General features: G+C 45.0%; 1 protein-coding gene across 2 annotated transcripts in view; it reads left to right on the top strand.

Annotated features, from left to right (window-relative positions):
- LOC105553176 overlaps positions 1-15,224 on the top strand; it is a 17,307-nt gene extending 2,083 nt beyond the window's left edge. The window contains exons 2-4 of one of the 2 annotated variants that reach the window (XR_001008113.1): positions 5,143-5,252; positions 11,252-11,374; positions 12,326-12,435. The gene's annotated coding sequence lies outside the window, so the exon portion shown is untranslated. Of the gene's footprint in view, positions 1-5,142; positions 5,253-11,251; positions 11,375-12,325; positions 12,959-13,924 lie in introns of those variants that run through there. The other variant, XR_001008114.1, reaches the window with a different exon arrangement.
- Positions 15,225-16,955: the final 1,731 nt, after the last annotated feature.

Raw genomic sequence — 16,955 nt, forward strand, 5'->3', positions numbered from 1 at the left:
GCACACCTACTGTGCCTCGGCCTGCCATGTTTCATCCCCACGGCTGTCCTCAGTGGTGTGCATGGTCACTGCTCCCTTCACCGCTGAGAAGACGGGCACAGGACAGTCAGGGGACGTGTCCAAGGCCCCACATCAGGAAGGGCTGGAGCCAGAATGTGGTCTGAGACGCTGGATATACAAAGAGACAATGGTGTGACCATCTGTACAAATGGAACTGTGGCCCACGACCTGCAGCAGCCAGCCCAGAAATCCAACACGTCACCTGCAGCAGCCAGGCTGGATGCTGGCCTGCCCTCGGTAAGTCACACCTGCGGGAAGCCAGGCCGCTATCTCTCGCCCCAATCTAGGAATCAAGCAACCCGTAAGAGTCAGTCCCAGATGCCTAAGACTTGGTTAATAACTCACAGCTGCCCCGACTCCTGCCCTGACGTCCCACTGAGGACAAACCGAGAAAGACAAACGTGCTCGCCTTAAACTCACACGGGATGCCCCGGTTCTAGTTGCGGCCCCAGCTTCCAGGCCAGCAGCCTCCACTGGGGCTCAGCCAGTGCCTTCCCTTCCACTGGGAAGCTCCCACGCCCAGCCTGCCTGGGTCTCTGCAAAAATGCAAGTGACAGTGGCCAGCTCTTTGCTCTTACCCAAGCTGGAGATAAGCAGCTTCTGTCTGTCCTCGTTTGGGCTCTGAGCTCCTCCCAGGAATCTGAGAGACCCTCCTGCCCCGGACTGTGGGCTCCACCACCCTCCTGCCTGCTGTGGGAAATCAGGAGGGTGAAAGTGCAGCTGGGCTTGGCCCAGAGGTGCCCACAGGGACGCCCAGAGCTGCACAAGCTCTGTCCATCTTGCCTCTGGGACCAGCTCTGCATTGCTGCAGAGCCCTCATCAGAGTCAGCTTTCTGTTGCAATAACTGAATACCTGAGATTGGACAATTTATAAAGAAAAAAATTGTATCTGACATTTCCGGAGGCTGGAATTCCATGGTTGGGGGTGCATCAGATGAGGGCCTCCCCTCTGCACCATGACTTAGCCGTGGGCATCACATGGCAAAGGGTGGGGTGTTGCCCTGAGGTCTCTCTTCCTCTTCCCACAAAGCTGCCAGTCCCACTGGGACCCGCCCTGATGACCTCATCTAACCCTAATCACCTCCCAGAGGTGCCATCGGCATTTGGACTTGAGGATTAAGGTTCTAAGCACACAGGCACACACATGCACACACCACACACAACACACACACAGTCACATACACAACACACACATACACCCCCACACACAACACACATGCACATCCCACACAACACGCACACAACACACATATACACAATGCCAACTTATTGACATTTTGTTCACACAGCTCTGGCCAAAGCATTCCTGAGCCGAGGCTCAGCACTGCCCGGCAGCCCTCACTGTCAGACCAGCAGAGGTCGTGCAGGCTGTGGACGCAGCCCCGGTATAGATGCAGCGGGGCCACATGCCTCTTCCCCTGGTTTAAATGTTTATCCAGAAAAGAAAAACGTAGCCCGAGATTTCACTCTGTGTGGCAGACACAGTCACACACACAACACACACATATATAATACACACTCACATGTACCATACACATGCACACACCACACACAACACACACGTACACCACACACAACACAGTCACACACACATTCACACACACACATGCACACACCACACACACCATGCACAAAGCCATACACACATGCACACACAACACACACATACACACACCACACACATACACACATTTACAACCACACACACAGTACACACATGCACACATGCACTCACATTCACATACACATTCGCACACCACATACACAACACATTCACACACATACAACACAGTGTCATACATTCATACAACACATACACCACACACAACACATACACAACACATTCACATACCACATATACACACAACACATGCATACACACAGTCACACATGCACACACATGCACACAATTTACACACACACCACACATGCACACACACATTCACACACTACACACAACTCACATATTCACACACATATAACATACACACACAAAACACACATTCACACAACACAAACATACATGTATTCACACACCACATACACACGTAACACACACACAACACACATCCACACAGCACACGCATTCACACACACACCATCCCAGTGTCCTCTCCTGTCTTCCCCCTTCCCCTCACAGCCTGCTTAAAAATACAGCCGTGCTCCCTGTAATCTAAGCCCAAACCGCCAGGACCTTCAGGGAAAAGTCCCTCAATGGGGAAGCCAGTTGGAAAAGAAACAAGTGTCTGGCAGCCACACAGAGTGAAATCTCAGGCTACGTTTTTCTTTTTTGGATAAACATTTAAACCAGAGGAAGAGGCATGTGGCCCCGCTGCATCTATACCGGGGCTGCGTCCACAGCCCGCGTGGCCTCCGCTGGTCTGACAGTGAGGGCTGCCTGGCAGTGCCGAGCCTCGGCTCACGAGTGCTTTGGCCAGAGCTGTGCGGACAAAATGTCAAGTTGGCCCCACTTGAAAACGTGATAAAAGTCTGAAACTGACACTACAAGATGACTCTAGCCTGGTGTTCTGTAATAGGGAGCGGGGTGGGCATGGGAATACCAGGCTTCTTTCACCATTTTCGCCTGTCCTAAATTGTGTGAGTTTTTCTCTTTAAAACCCTGCTCTTCACCCTTCACTCCCACTTCATCCAATGTCTTTCTTGGACACTGAACATTCCTTCATACAACTTTTTATTTTTTAACTCGGAGCAATTAAGAATGTCAGAGAAAGGTAAAGTCCTCAATGGTACCAGATGATCCGTTTAAGAAGAATCCAAAACCAATACATGTATTACATTGCCAGAAGTTTCAAGCCCAGTCTTAGGCACTGTGGCCCCTTTCCACATTAGAGGACACAGACAGATGAGCACTTGGATAGATAAGTCAATAAATAGAAGGAAAAAGCCAAACTTTGATGATCTGCATTCATGGAAAGATCAGTATAGATAAGTCAAAACCACAAAGTACCCAAATCTCATTTGAGATTTTATGATTTATGTCAATTTCCTTCCATCAACCTTTTGTAGGAATATACTGAAGGCAGGGAGAAGGAGGAAAATAGAAATACTACCTTTTTAAAAAACAATGCTTAAATACCTTTGTCTTTCCCTTTCTTCTGGAAGTACACCTGCGTAGTCAAGTAGCAGTCCTCATGAACCAAATAGTTCCAGTCTGGAGTCACACACACCTGATTCAAATCTTGACTGAGCAACTGAATTAGCAGTGAAGCCTTGGAGAAGTTACTTAAATATCCTAAATTCATCTTTTTCTACAAGAGAGAATAATAGTCCTATCTCTCAGGGTGTGGGCATCAGCCAGGCACAAGGTAGACACTCGCCAACCACAGGGCTGACCATTGACCCATGCCGTGTGAGGGTGGGCAGTGCCTGCAAGTGGCGGTTTCTAAACAAGCAAAGGCAGCAAGAAACACACCAGACCACAGTTTCTATTACCAAGGCCAAGCCCATTGCACGGCCATAAATAAGAGGACATGCATCTTCCCTCCCCTTCCGCAGGGACTCCAAAAGCTGCTCTTTTGAGAACTGCCCACTATCTGGGTGTCCTCGCATTAATGAAACTTAGCTTGGCTACAGACAGGAAGGACCAGGAAGCAGCACTGTTCTCACCTGGGCCCCTACCCCACAGAAAGGACTGTCCTGCATCTGTTGGGGGCAGCAGGGCACATGGGGAGGAAAAGTGTTAACCAGGGCTCAGAGGACCCTAATCCAAGTGCACCTTCATTCCAAAGAGGTGTAGATGTTCTAGAAACTAAAATTGGACCTCCCTGAGTTCCAATTTCCTTTGTTTGCAAAGAGCATAATCCTGAGTTATCTTTAAAGCCCTGGCATGGGCTTTGAAGTCAGAAAGATATATTTTGAGCCATGGTCTGTGTTGCTATTTACCAGACATGGGAGCTCGGGCAACTGGTTTACATTCCTGAGCCTCACCGTCCCCTTTTGAAAATCCCCTTACCTGAAACCATTGCTATGGAAACAAATAATAGACATAAAACACACAGTAATAAGAGCTCACTCGTTGATAGCTGTTATCTCTGTTATTGACATCTCCGTTATCATGATGATGATGATTACAAACCCAAATAATTAAGACATAAAGAAGCAAAAACACACTGAGCTGACTCCTGGACCTGGCGCTCCGTAAACCTTGGCTGTTCTTATTATCAGAGCATCTCGTTACTCCCTGCATAGCCCTCCATGGCTGTCGTGAGGCCAGCATTCCCTCTGTAAATTGTGTCATTTCTCTTTAGTGGGAGCCCCCTTGCAGGGAGATCAGAGCCAGAGGGAGAGGCAACGCTCTGGACAAGGCCAGTCCAGATGGCAGGAGGCAGGACAGCACCTACCTGGAAGGGAAAGACCGGGCCAGGGGGGCTTGGACGTTTACTGAAACCTCCCAGCCTGAGCACGTTCTGAGAGGAGATGCCTGCCACTCCTCAATCAACACCCCTAATGCCTCAGCACCTCTGTATTGTCTCCTCCTTGCTCCCTGCCTTGCCCTCAGACCTGGAGCTCCTGAGCCACTCCTTGTCTTTGGCCCCAAGACCTGTGGTATCTTCCTTCAGCTCCTCCTGTCTCCTCCACCGATATCCCCTCCAGATGCTTATTGTATTAGTTCATTTCACGCTGCTATAAAGACATACCCGAGACAGGGTAATTCATGAAGGAAGGAGGTTTAATTGACTCACATTTCTACATGGCTGGGGAGGCCTCAGGAAACTTACAATCATGGCAGAAGGCGAAGGGGAAGAAAAGTATCTTCTTCCCAGGGCGGCAGGAAGGAGAAGTGCAAGTGAGGAAATGCCAGACGCTTATAAAACCATCAGATCTCCTGAGACTCATCACTATAATGAGAAAAGCATGGGGGAAACTGGCCCCATGATCCAATCACCTCCACCTGGTCCCACCCTTGACAGGTGGGGATTACAATTCTAAGTGACATTTGGGTGGAGACACAGCCAAACCGTATCACCCATCCTGCCTCTCAGTGCTTGTTTCTCATGCTCACTGCACCTTCTCTTCTCCCTACCCCTCCCCTTCCTTCTTTTCTTCTCCCCTCTTCTCAAGGGTGCCCTTGTTGGAGAACATGGGAGGCCAAAATCCAAACATGGCAAGAGATAACAAATGACTTGTCTGGTGACTGAACCCTGAGCTGGGAGCACTGCCTGGAGAAAACTGTAAGCCCTCTGCCATCCTGTGCCAGGCCAGAAGGGACATCACTATAGAATTCAATTATAGCGACAACAACAATCACACGGAATAATAATAAATCAGTAGTTATAGGCCAGGCACAGAGGCTCACACTTGTAATCCCAGCACTTTGTGGGCCTGAGTCAGGAGGACTGCTTGAGGCCAGGAGTTTGAGACCAGCCTAAGCAACATAATGAGACACCGTCTCTACAAAATATACAAAAATTAGCCAGGCATAGTGGTGCGTGCCTGCAGTCCCAGCTTCTCAGGAGGCTGAAGCAGAAGATTACTTGAGCTGGGGAGTTTGATGCTACAGTGAACCATGATCACACCACTTCACTCCAGCCTCGGTAACAAAGTGAGACCCTGCCCCCAACTCAAAAAAAAAAAAAAAACAGTTATTACACACTGACTGTTGCAGGCACTATCCAAAGCACTTTGGGCACATTATTATCTGTAATCCTCATCATCTAGAGGCTGAATAGGCAGACCCCAAGCACTGCCATGCTGCAGTGGATAGTAATGAGTGCTTGGCTACTCCAGGGAGCCTCAGGAACCAGAGTCTTTGGAAATGGTCTTTGCAGTAAGACCTAGATCGTCTTCTTACAGGTACAAGAGGAAAGTGGCAAGCACTCTAGTGGGTGAGTTGGCAGGCCAAGACACAAGCCCCAGGTTTAGCATCAACAGAATGAAAGGCACTTGGCAAATCACTTGGTCTCGTTGCTAATATTAAATGGGGCTGGACAATCTCTGAGGTTTTTAAGGCTTCTAGATTTTTAGAAACTTCTACTTTTACATCCAGAGACCTTCACCTAATTAAATATCAATATCTTCCCTTAGAGGAAGAACAGTGAGGTACCAGCGTCATTATCGGCAAACATTATTTCACACCTCTAGTGCAGCTTGATAAACACATGGAGTGTGTGAGAGATAAATGCTGCTCACTAATGCATCCAATTCACCCCCTCGGGAAATGTAGACTCGTACTTCCTACCTCTCTGAAGTTAGACGTGGCGACATGGCTTGCTTTGACCAGTGAAATACAAGCAGAAGTAACCTATGTTTCTTCTAGACAGATACCTTTCAGAATCAATGCACATAAACCATTTCCTCTTCCTCTTGCCTGGTGACAGAGGATGTCCCAGAGCTCCTGCCCACCATAAAGAGACACACAAATGAATAAGAGATTCACCCCTGAGAGCTGGGGCTTGCTTGTTACTGCAGCATACACAGGCTCTCCTGACTGACACACTGAGCACCTTGCAAGTGCCAGGCACACTTCCAGGCTCAGGAGATGCAGCTGGTGAGGGCAGCTGCTGCTGACGAGCACCCCCTTGTCAGGTAATACCTGAGTTCTTTCAGGAAGACAGTTGAAAAGCTACAGGAGATTGGAAGAGACATCCTGAGATAGTCCACAGTGGAGCTCTGTGGTCAGGACATGCCAGCACCCTCTCAATGTCACACTGCAAAGCCAACTGACTCCATCATAAGGGACTGTCAGTGTGTGTGAATGCCACCTGCAGCCAGTCCTGTCTGCCATAAGGACTATAATGACACAAAGGAAGTGGGAAGGGAGGGCCACTGTGTGATTAGCTCTTACATGCAGTCCCTTAGGCATTTGTCTGAGTGGATCATCTGCTGTAGACAGAACAGACTGGGTCCTTAGTGCACATTCAGGGCAAATGGAACTGACTACCTATATGCAGCATTCATGCTTTTAGCAAAGCTTTCTCACTGCATAGCTATTTGGCTTGTTAAGCCTGCAATTCTGGGTCTGGGCCAAGACATGGGGAACAGTGATGCTAATGAGAACACCAAGGAAACACAGCGGTGAGCAGCAAGTCACAGCTGCCTATCACCTTCGCACCTGCCACATTCCCTTCAGTGTAAGTTGACTCGCCGTCCTATCCATGCTTATCATCTCTCTGGGGTTCAGGTCTCCAGGAATGTCCTGGCCTCTACTCACATATCTATACAACATGACATTGATAAGGCAGACGTTAAACAACTAGCATTTTGCATTCTGAAGTGAAAATTAAAAATGCACAGTCCTTTTTAATTCAATTTCTAATTACTGCACTATATACAACCCAGAATGATGGCGAATTGATAAAATATGCAAATGAAGCAACAATTCATAGAATATATTAAAATTTCCATTTAAACTGTTAGTTAAGCTGTATACATTTGTAAATGTAAACATTAACCCTCAGGAAAAATATTTTCTAAACTACAGCATAATTGGCAACTCCAGAATCATATATAACAGAAAAGAGATCATTATACAGACAAGTACCTTTATCGCTATAAATAAAAGAACATTTCCACAGAGTTGTTGCTTCCTCTTGGCTGTCCCCACAGCACTTCCCCTGGCTCTCTGTGGAGCCATTGTTGACACCCTCCTCCATGGCAGGCAGTGGGGCACACATCTGCCTCCCAAGCCAGCAAGCCACACCCCTGAGGGCAGCAGTGAGCCTGAGCCAACCATATCCCCTGTATTGCCCAGGGCACAGGAGGTGCTTGCAGCCCTCAGCTGAACTGGTTGAAATTGAACAATATGGAGTTGAACTGAATTAGATCAAATGTAATGAAATTAAATAGCACGTGATGTCTGTAGGTTTCCATTTTAGAAGCTAAGTAACAAAGTCCAAATTCCCTCCCCTTCTACCAGATGAAATGCCTCAGGCCAACATGCAAGCAAGCCTGGGATCAGGAGATGCCTGGGACAGAACAATCCACAGACTAAACCAGGCTGCCTGTCACAGGTGCACTAACCACCTTCCCACCCAGGAAGGTGTCCGAACCCCATTCTCAATGGAGAGAAGGTACTCCTGGACCAGCTGGCACAGCCCCTCTCGTGAGCCCTCCCAAAACCCCTCAATGTGAAGGGTCTCTGCTAATGTGACGCCGAACAACACACGATTCAGAATCTTCAAAACAGCTGCTGTGACCTGTTATGTTCATCAGTCTCTGCAAATAATTATGTCATAATTTATGTTGAGGAAAAGGTGGCTTTCATGAAAAGTATACTTAGCTGTTTTTTACCTGACAACGAAAAACACAAAAATCTATTTTTACCCAGTTTTGCCTAATGTGCTAGAAAGCTTAGAGCAAAACAATGTACAACAGTGGTCAGTACCCCTTGATCTCCAGTTCTTGGTTGGGTATTGCCAACTCCCTTCCCCTTCCCCTTCCCCTTCCCTCCTTTCTTTCTTTCGAGATGGAGTCTTGTTCTGTCACCCAGGCTGGGGTGCAGTGGCCCTATATCTGGGCTCACTGCAACCTCCGCCTTCTGGGTTCAAGCAATTCTCATGCCTCAGTCTCTTGAGTAACTTGAGTAGCTGGAATTACAGGCACCTACCACCACGCCCGGCTAATTTTTGTGTTTTTAGTAGAAATGGGGTTTCACCATGTTGGCCAGGCTTGTCTTGAACTCTTGACCTCAGGTGATCCACCCACCTTAGCCTCCCAAAGTGCTGGATTACAGGCATGAGCCACCGTGCCCAGACTCTCATTTCTTTTTGGTGGTTGTTATTTTACTATATTCTCTACTGGTGTTTTTGCAAATAGCCTCTAGTTCCTTTTGAAAGTATAAAGGCAATAAATAATACACAAACCAAAATAGAACAAATATCAAACTATATTAGAGCTACTGAGCAAGAAAAGCCATGCTACCTACCCAAACGCTGCCATAAATTCCACACTTCCTTTCGTCATGTCAAAATTCATCAACAGGTAACAAATTATGTTGGGAAGATAAGATCACAATTTTAGCATTGAAAAAAGACAAATGATTTGGAAAACAGCATTAGTGATTTTCCAAAAGACCAGTGAATTAATAATCTATAAATAGGACCCACATTCCCATGCATTGCCAGGCACTCTAATCACCTCTGCAAAAGACTAGTAAATAAAAGGGAAAATAAATTAATTTTTTAAGGGGGAGGAAGAAGCAGAGATGGAAACTCTCATTATTTGAATGCACGTCATGCTTCAAGTGATGTTTTGTAGAGTATTCTGCATACAGTATCTATGGGATAGGGTCATTATTATTTTATAGGTGAGACTAATTTTACCCAGGCACAGGAATAAGTAACTCAGCCAGTATCCTAGCATTAGAAGAAGTCATAAATGATCCATCCAAGATTAAGTCCTAAGGTTTTCTCTCCAAAACGTGCCATTGTATCATTACTGACTCCAAAATACTTTCACATGTTCTGTGCACTTCACATTGATTATAACATTTTATCCTCCTACTAACTGTAGGTAGTAGTTAGAATAGGATCTGCCCATTTGGGGAGTGAAGAAACTGAAGCCAAGAGGCGTATGTTTCTAGCTGGGTCATATCCATGCTCTGATATTTCACGGCAGAACCACACTCCAGCTCTCTCTATCCCAGGGCTAGAACATTGTCATGCAGCTTCCTTTGCACCATCCTGTAGAAAAGTGAGGACGTGAGTCTTAAAGACTCACCTTCCAGCTGCTCATTCCAGGAGAGGGAAGAGTCAAATGTGCCTGCGCGCACATTATCCTACCAAGAGTGTTCGTATGTGATTTTATGCCCCTTCCCTCCACCCTAGACTTAACCACAATATTTTTAAAATGTAGATAAGGCTTTGGGGATAAATTCAGAAATGTGTTCTGTCCCCCGGATGCAATTACAATGCATCCGGCCTGTATGTCAAGCTCCTAAGCCTTCTGAAAATATCTTCCTCCTGACCATTTTGTAAGACAGCAGAGTCAAGAAAACAAAATTCCTGGAAAGAGGAGGTTAACTGGATGTCTGATTGCCTCCAAAAAGCAATTAAGACTCAAGCAGAAAGTTCAAGTTGATACTGAACCAGTTCAACCCTGCTATCCCCAAGCCCATGAAATCCCAGAGCTGCCCTGCCTCAATATAGCCTGACATGTTTCCAATGGCCATGATGATGCATATTCAGCAGCGTAAACACCATTGGCCTTTCCTAAATCAATATTCATGGAAACTCTCAGGCAATCAATATGCAGAGGGTAAGCCTTCCCCAGGGTAGCTTCTGCTGCAAATGGTAGCAGGCCCCTCCCACCCTCTAAACCCAGGCATCACACACTTCCTTGACACACACTAAGTCTTCAAAACACATGCCTGGGGCTGCCTTCTGTACATATACACACTGATTCACATAGAAAACTCTCAACCTCCCTAACAGAAATGTACCTCGCCCACCACTCATCGGAGATTTTGGCTGAGAGCTATAAACTGAGCAGGCTATTTTAGTTTTGTCTTTCATTTTTTGTAAGTTTAACTGAGCTCCATCAGGTAGTTCTAATAAGTCTAATTCCAACTTGCAAGGGAGGGGTGAGGACTGGGGGACTCATGGTCTCCATGAAGCTAAGCAAGAGGGAAGATAAAGATGCCTTCAGCTAGCACAGTGCCCAGCCAACCACAGCTGCTGAAGAAATCTTTTTTAAAAATCTCATTTTTAGTATTTGTGGGTACACAGTAAGTGCATTTATTTATGGGGTATATGAGAGATTTTGACACAGGCATACTGCATTTGTCTGTTCTCACGCTGCTAATAAAGACATACCTGAGACTGGATAATTTATAAAGGAAGGAGGTTTAATAGACTCACAGTTTCACATGGCTGGGAAACCCTCACAATCATGGCAGAAGACAAAGGAGGAACAAAGTCACATCTTACATGGCCACAGGCAAGAGACACTGTGTGCAGGGGACTCCCATTTATAAAACCATCAGGTCTCATGAGATTTATTCACAAACACAAGAACAGTATGGAGGAAACTGCCCCCATGATTCAATTACCTCCACCTGACCACCCTCCTTGACATGTGGGGATTATTACAATTCAAGATGAGATTTGGGTGGGGACACAGCCAAACCATATCACATACAATGTGCAATAGCCACATGCGGATAAATGAGGCATCTAGAGAAATGTTTTCAGGAGCAAAAGAGAAATTGAGTGAAATCCTCCTGTTCTTGCAGCTGATAGTCAGGTCTAGTTCCATGTGGCTCCAAACGCCTCCACCATGAGCTAAAAGCAGTGACTGACTGAAAAACCCTCTCTATTACAGACCACAACACTGAACCCAACATCCCCCTAAGTAGGTGAGTGGTTAAAAGCAAAGGAGTCTCTGGAGGTCATTGTGTTAAGTGAAATAAGCCACGCACAGAAAGACAAATATCCCGAGTTCTCACTCAAATGTGGGAACTATTAAAAAAAAAAAATTGATCTCATGGAGGTCGAGAATAGAATGATGGATACCAGAGACTCACAAGGGTGTGTGGGTGGCAGGATGTGTGGGTGGGAAGATGCGTGGGTGGGAAGGGTGTGTGGGTGGGAGGGTGTGCGGGTGGGAAGGGTGTATGGGTGGGAGTGAGAACAGAGATGAGTCAATGGGTGTAAACATACAGTTAGACAAAAGGTGTAAGTTCCAATGTTCAATTCAGAGTGGGTGACTATAGTTAACAACAATGTATATTTCAAAGTAACTGGGAAAAAGGACTTGAAATGTTCCCAAGACATAGAAATGGTCAGTACTTGACGTGATGGACACCCCAAATACCTTGACTTGATCACTGCGAATTCTATGCATGTAACAAAATATCACATATACCCCATAAGTACATAAAATATCGTGTATCAATTTTTAAAAAGCAAGGGAATCAGAAATCACCAGGTGTTAGTTAGGTGATTTTGTGCAGGCCATTTAACCTCCATTGGTGCTCCAGTTTTCTCATCTGTAAATTAGGGAAAACTTGGAGCATCTCATGGGACTGTAGTGAGAATTAAATGACATTGTGAAAATAAAAAACTGAACACAAGTCCTGCTCAGAGAAAGAAGTCAAGTAATGGTAGCCATCACTCTTCATCAGCCTAGAATGCATTCGATTCAGGAAACATAAGTGCTCATCTTTTTCTTCTCCCTTTAAAGGAGAGGATACCAAGATACAGTGAGGAATTAGCAGAGCTCCTGCAGGGGAGGTGTGGGCAGGAAAGGAGGGCTGAGAAAGGAGTGGCCAGGGACTGTCTAATTGGATTCTTTTTGTTTTCTGCAGGTTGTACTCACATCATTGGTCTTATGGGGAAATGTTAAGACCTCCCACTTGTAAGGTTTTATAGCCCTCTATGGAATGTTGAAGAAAGAGTAAAATGTATCCAAAAAAAACTAAACTGGATAAATTCTGAGGCCTCTTCAGGTCTTAAGATGGCTGTTTTCTAGGTCCTCTTGTTGCAGCAGTGAAATCCACAGACATGGACAAGTGAGTCAATTACGTGCCTTTCAGAGAAAACTTCTGACTTAGGAATTCCAGCTATTTGGCCCAACCCATATTAGACTGTGTTATAAAGAATGGGTAAATTACATCACGAAGGAAAGAGCAGAGGAAACACAACATTCCTTCAAGACCCATCAGCTCTGATGTTAGCAGAACACCCCTAAAGAGGAAAACAAGAAATTTTGAATTTGAACTTGGTACTTCCCAGCAGCCCCGGGAGTGGGGTCAGAAGCCCTGCTGGAGGGCAAAGAACTCTGAGGATCAAAGATGTTGAGCATCACCTTAGAGGCCAAAGATCAGAACAGTGGAGGTGGCCTTTGAAGCCCAATCTATGCTTTCACCAGAGAGTGAGAACGGCCTCTATTTCCAGGAAGCTCACTGCAACAACAATCACGATCCACTGAGCCTGACAAGGTGAGAATTTACTTTCAGCACCTGCAATAGTTTCCTATTAAAGTTACATATGAAACCCTGCCGTCTTGTACCAACTAATGTTCACACCAGCGTTCCTATTTTCAAGATAAATTGCAAAATAAAAACTCTTGTTTTTGTTAGCAAAAGAAAACTTCTTTAGGAGGACAAAAGGGAGATGAAGAAACAGAAAACACAGCTCTCCATCTAAATTACAGAATGCAGAAAATATCCTGAAGTGAATAACACAGGAATCACCCTTTTTCCTCCTGAGATAACAGGTTACTTATAAGAAACAAACTTGAAATCTCTGCATCTGGACCAGCTTCCAGAGGCTTTTGTCCTGACCAGGTGAGAGGGAAAAAAAAAAAACAACAAACTGATGGTCGGTCAGTGGGTAAACAGTGACACCCAGTGGTCACTTAGATAACCAGCTGTGCATTCTCCCAATTCAACTATCCACATTTAAAAAAAAAAAAAAATGGTCAAGTAGTATGCATTTTGTTATTCAACAGATATTTACTGAATAACTAGAAGATGCTAGATGTTATTCTATTCATTTTATACCACTCTTCAAATTACGGATGTTTCCCCACCGAAACCGACCCTCACAAAAGAAAAGCTATCTGGGGCCTTAGATCCCCTTTCAAAGGCTCAAGGTGAGACCCACAAACAAGGGTCAGCAAATTCCAAAGGAGATGAAGGGCTTTTCCCGGGGTCACAATCAAATCAACGTGCCATGTGGCAGCCAAGTGCGAGTCTCCAGAGGCTTCTCTCAGGGCTCCCATGGGAAAGGGTTTGTGCACGTTGACTTCAGGCCATGTGAGCACTGCAGGCGTTGATCATACTATTAATACAAGGACAGCTGCTCTTCCTGGCTTTCTTCGACTAATCTCCATAACTTGGTTAAGCCATGTTATCTTCTACTCTTATGATGAGTAAATTGTCGTTTTCATCATTTCTTTGTAGCTGGATTTGGGGAAGGAAAGGAAACCAGGGAAGAAGGGGCTGAAATAATTGGTTTCCACCGTGACCTTTGAACCCTCGGGTGAGTTGTCAACTTCATTGAGGATGAGTGTCCTCGATATCAAACGAGATCACTTTACTTGCAAGCTTGTTGTGAGGACTGAATGAAACCTTTTCTTTTTTCTTTCTTGGAGTTTTGGAGCAACGTCCCTGAGCCAAGCCCCACACCAGCTTGAGCCCTATCATCGGTAAATATACGGTGCTTTCTCCCCTCCCCTCTGCACTCCAGCTTACTCTGCAGTCCGGGGGTGGCACCAGGATCCCCTTTAAGACTTTGCCACTTGGGCCAGCTGTGCCTCTGAGAAATTCCCTGTTTCTATTGCAGGCCACAAGGACGAGCTGAGAAATGGCTTCCAGTCACCATCTAGATTAGAAAGCCTATAGTTCAAATATAGAGATATCAGTTATGCCTGTGAAAAGACATTAAATCGCACAGGGCTGTAATTCCTAGACTCTACAAACTTCATCTTGCACTAAATTCTATTATTTCATTTATAATTCAGATTCTTCAAATCTAAGAGTGCCTAGCTGAAAATTATAATACCTACAACTATTCCAAAACTGGACTCTTTATTTGCCTTACTGGAACCAGTAGCTGATTCAAAGCAAAATGAAACAAAATTCCTCCTTTCTCTAATTTAGTGAATCAATGATCTAACTGAACTCATTTTTGGACTGAGTTTGCAGCACTTGCAGCCCTGAGGGACACATTCCCCCACCACACTGAGCTTGCACTCCCATCAACTCAAGTGAACATTTTGCTTATTCAGATTGGGGGGGTGAAGGAAGTCACAAAAAGGTTAACATGTGCGGCATTTCATTGTAATATGTACTCACTACTAACTAAATTAAAAGAGATGTGAGTTATTAAAAACTCCATCTTAAGAAAGATAAGTAACAGAAATCAGAGTTCAGACCCATTGTTACTGAGTTTCCAACCAACACCTGTGAGTTAAACCTATGGCCACCCTGAAAACAGTTCATATTTTCAAAAGCAATCCTTCATCGAAGATGAAATGCACTAAAGATTCATATTACATATCATGCTACAATAAGAAAAGCAAATAAGGCCTTTCCATATTCAATAATAAAGTTTAAAGAAAAGGAATATTTGTTTAGCCAGTTAGCCAGAAATTAGGTGTATCAGAATACATCATTCTCTGAGCATTTTAGAAAATCAGGCTATTTCTACATTGTGTTTTTCTTTGTAAGCCCTTAAAAAATATAGAGAAAATTCTTGAAATTATAGTGTTTGTCTTCTGGAACAAAAAATACTAATCAAGGAAATCTGCAAATTTAATTGTTCATTGAGCTTCCACAGCAAACACTGTGTGAGGAGGCTGAAGCTTAGAAGTCCAAAAACTAAAAGATTATTATTATTTCGATAATAATATCTTATGTCTGCATAACATCTGAACTCAGTTCTTTGCAGAGGTTCTCTCCTTCCTCAAGCAACCTCTGAGGTAGGGAGGGGCGACAATATTGGCTTCATTTTACAGTTAAGAAAACAGAGGCTCACGGAGTCATAAGGCTGGGCGGGAACGTCCGTCCTGTTCTCTGGGTCTGAAGAGCACAGTCATGAAGGATGGAAGTCATTTCACATTTTAAAATGAAACAGATAACTTGTGCTAAATGCGTGTCCCGGCCCCGCCCTGAGAGACAAGGAAGTCGAAGCGGGTGAGGGCGCAGGAGGCCGGATTTCCTGTGATGCTGGACACGTGGCAGGAAGCGGGGAGAGCCGACACCGGAAGCCCTGGAAGGTTGCCTGCTCTGCAGCAGCTGGAGGGAGCAAGAGAGCCCTGTGGCTGGCATGGTCAGAAGAAATCTAAGCGGACTAAGAGCCATAACCTGCCCTCGAACTCAGGTGTGCTTTCTCCGATTCAGGCGAAACTCAGGGTTCACCATTGAGAGAGGCTTCACCCAGCCCTCTTGGTGCCCTCCTCGGGGTTCCATGGAATCCTAACGCATGCTCGTCATTTCATTTTTAGGCTTTGCATTAATTTCAACCTGCTCAAGACATTAAAGCACTCGAGAGTTGAAAAAATTTCAACTCATTTCAAATGTCATGCTGCCAAGGCTCCCTGCTGGCTTTTCCATATTTAATCAAAAGCACTCGGTTGCCTGCTTTCAAAGTAGTTAGCGCCAAGCCCTCTGCCCAACAGCCCTAAGCTGCAGCCCTTCAAAGTGCTGGGTAGACTGACCTCAGCCAATCAGCCAATCAGCCAGTGCTGAGAAATTCAGACCTTAGTGCTGAGTGAATGCCCAGTGTCATTTGTAGCTGAATGCAGCCGTGTAATGGGTGCTGGGTGATTATCTGTAATGTATGGAAAGCAAGATGAGAATCTCTTTTTACTCCTCTTACTGTTTTCTAATCTAATTGACAAGGAGTTCAGGGAAGTGCAGTAAAAATTCTTCTCTAGTCAATGGGTGATTTTTTTTTTTTTTTTTTAATGTGAGAACAATCAAAAAGTATGAAGGAGAATGAGCTGGAGTAACCTCGATTTAAGAAAACAGTAACACACTATTAAAAAAAAGAAAGAAAGAAAAGTAACCAAGTGAGGGAAGAAAGAACAGATGGATGAGACCATCAGATTCCTCTTTCCAGGAAGGAAATTCATTAGTACAGTAACTCAGCTCTTTAATTATGAATGGGTCTATTTAATTCTCCAAGTTTACTACTGATTTCCTGAATAGTATATGTTTCTGAGTTAGAACATATTCATTAGTCCTTTCCATTCCAGGACACCTTGGCAAAGAGCTGAACAAATGACCTCTCAGCAGGTGAGCACCGGCGTGGGGTAACCTACCTGTGACCATCTCCCCAGAAAGTCTGGACCGCAGAAATGTTCACAATTTTTAATGAATGTGCACAGCTCTTGAATGTGCACAGTAGGACATTTTTAAATGATCAACACTCAAATTTTTGAAATTATCATGAATTATTGTCCCAAAGATTAAGAATTGAGTAAAAGAA

Source organism: Mandrillus leucophaeus, unplaced genomic scaffold (assembly GCF_000951045.1).
Source record: "Mandrillus leucophaeus isolate KB7577 unplaced genomic scaffold, Mleu.le_1.0 Scaffold583, whole genome shotgun sequence".
NCBI classification, from domain to species: domain Eukaryota; kingdom Metazoa; phylum Chordata; class Mammalia; order Primates; family Cercopithecidae; genus Mandrillus; species Mandrillus leucophaeus.